This window comes from Mustela putorius, unplaced genomic scaffold (genome assembly GCF_011764305.1).
Source record: "Mustela putorius furo isolate JIRA1106 unplaced genomic scaffold, ASM1176430v1.1 tig00000224_pilon_pilon_pilon, whole genome shotgun sequence".
Taxonomy (NCBI): Eukaryota; Metazoa; Chordata; class Mammalia; order Carnivora; family Mustelidae; genus Mustela; species Mustela putorius.
In genome coordinates this window covers 19,563,015-19,565,952 of record NW_025421321.1, presented here as the reverse complement: position 1 = coordinate 19,565,952, position 2,938 = coordinate 19,563,015, and the positions used below count along the sequence as shown (strand labels likewise).

Below are 2,938 nucleotides of genomic sequence, written 5' to 3'. Positions count from 1 at the left end.
ATTTCTAATTGAAGTCTCTGCCAAGGAAATGTCAGCCTAATATCTTACTTGAAACTTGATTTGGGAGTTTTTGTGGTGTTCTTGAGCCTTTATTCATCCCTTTGAAAATGAAATATATTTTACAGTTTTTGTTAGGCTCATTACTTGTTTGTTTTGCATTTGTTTTGTTTTGTGTCTGTGATGTAGTGGATTATAGTGGCGTGCCTTCCTAAAATGTAAGAAACAGTGAAAATGCTCTGATGTGGTTACAGTGTAACTTAAAACTATAATTCCTTAGCCATTTGTTCATTCTGTCCTCACTCCAGTGAATGGTGCGAAATGCCTCACCTTTATACTTTTATATTGTTTATTTTTAAAATATGGAATGCTTTGTGAATTTGCATGTCATACCCACACAGGGGCCATGCTAATCTCTGTACTGTTCTGGTTTTAGCATATGCTGCCAAAGCCAGCACAAGCATTATACTTTCAAATAAATAATTACAAGTGTTTGTTTCACAAGTATATCCTTTACCCCAGAAAAACATTTTGCCATGAAATATATTGGCCACCGAAGTATCAGGAAACTCTCTGTGTAATTAGTGCCTGCAATTCAAGACCACAGTTTTGGTGTTTGCCATCAGCCCCTAGTCACTACCAGTTACTCTTGAGCATTTCATAAGAACACCATTTGGATGGTTAACACCATTTTTGTCTGCCCCTTCAATTATTACAGCTTCTAGGCAGCTTCTTTATCTTGGAAGCAACTTACTCTACACAGAACCAGCCCCTGATATTTCTTTTAAGGTAGAAACATAGACTGTTCACACAGACAGAAGATGACGGTAGGAGGAGGACAGCTTCACACAGGTGGGAGATTCGTTTTTACATAGAAGTGATACGGTCTGGAGGAGAATAGTAGCTGACAGGCGCCAGAGAGCAAGGCCTTGAATTGTGTTATTCATGGTTGGACAAGGCCTACTCCATTTCCTTCACATAAATGATACATTGAATCTGAGCCAACTGGTGGTACTTCTGTTGCAGTGAATGTTTCCTAAGAAATCATGGCCTGAAAATGAAAGATGCATTAGGAGTCTATGGGTATGTACACATCCTCTTCCATGAGGAAATCTTGGTATCGTCTTTTCTTCCCACCAGTGCCCCCTTGAGTGTATCAGTCTGGGTGTGAATAGTCACTGCAGCTCTGGGACCCCTGCCAGTCATCCGCAGTACCATTGCCAGTGTGCACTGCTACAAAGCATGTTTGATCATGTCTGTTTCCCTTGATTATAACCAAAGACAACTTCTCTCTCCAGCATTTCAAGAAGCCGGGGTGATCATTTCCAATAGATCAAAGGAGTTCAGAGTCCCCAAAGTGCAAAATCCTCGACTGTTCTTCCTAGACAGGGAGATATCCAAATATCCAAAGTCCATTTTACCTTCCTCCAAGGATATCCTTTTCTCTTTCCTTTAAGGTCTGGAGGTTCTTATACGTATGTAAAGTGATGGAGGACAGCACCATGGAATCAGCCTGATGTCATTACACAGAATGTGGTGAATGGATGACAGTTGAGCTTATTTTGGAAGCTCTGTCTTTAGGCAGAGAGGAGGATTTTAGAGAAGGTCTCTTCCAGTATTAGCTGTTTTTAAAGTGACGTCAACTGAAAATAATCAATATGCCAAAGGACCATATTTTGGGATGGCATATTCTGCTACCCTTCACTAGCTTGACAAGCAAAGAAATGAAATGAATCCCATTTTGCATAGCAGCTACCTGTACTGAAACAGTGGGATCATCTATAATAACAAATATTATGGGAAGGGATACATACACTACAGGAATTTGCTTCATAGTTAGTTGCCAGCCAACCCAGCTGGAGACCTTTGATTTAAACTCCTTTGATCTCCTTGGCCTCGTGGAGATGACAGGGCAAAGATAATCAGTTGTTGTAGACAAGTGCCTCTGCACCAAAATAGCTCAGGAATGGAGTTTTTCTGGTAGAAAAAGGAGGGAAACAAATTACTTCTGCATAAGATTTGGACTATCTGAAAGCAAGACACTCTCCCAGTAGGGAAGGATGACCTTTTGGTCAGATTTTGGTCCAAAATTCAGTAGTGGAGGCAGGTTCGTTGTCTCCTGAGGTATCTATCACCAGTGATGGAGACAAGCTCCTTTGTAACTGTAATGGGGGGGGGCAATTACTTTCCAAAAATGGGGTCAATTAGAGGCCCTCAAGAAGGTACTGTAGATCTATAAATATATTTATTTATCATGTACATTAACTCCTGGCATGGAAATCAACCTTACGAATGCTGAGAGGACTGAGTCCATTGCCCACCATAGCACAGAACAACAACCACCTAGCCCAATGATAAATCCTTCTGTCTGAGACCACCCTTTTTTCCCAGAAGACTAGGACTATTTTCCCACTCATTTACCCTTTGAAGCCTGACAAACATCAGTGATTCTAAGATATCTAGTCCCTATTTACTCTTCAGCAAAAGATGACAGTATCTGCTATTAAAGAAAAGAACAAAACCAAACCAAAGCATTGAAAACATTACAGCAACACAAATGTGACACAAAATAACTTAAGAGATTACTTCAACCTACATCTTGACCTTGAACTTTTATCAACCCTATGATGAATTCTCCTCTTCAATAATGGCATTATCTGCTATTTCAGGAAGGGTCCTCTTACTGTCAGAACTGCTCCTATGGCTACCTAGAACTTCCTCTTTAATTCTCAAACCTGGTGACATCTCAGTTATTTTTCAGGAGACTTATTCAAATTCCAGCCTTCAGTAAGGTCTAGGCAAATCTGCACGTGCTCTCTTTTTATTTCCTTCTTTATTGTCTCTCAATGCATTGTTGTTGTGTTGTACCTAATTAGGCACATGTCTGTAAATTCAATGTGATAAGGACTTTTTAGGTCAAGGAATGTGTCTAATTCATTTC

General features: G+C 40.0%; 1 pseudogene; it reads right to left on the bottom strand.

Moving 5' to 3' along the window:
• Window positions 1-353: 353 nt before the first annotated feature.
• Window positions 354-453, bottom strand: LOC123391427 (annotated as a pseudogene).
• Window positions 454-2,938: the final 2,485 nt, after the last annotated feature.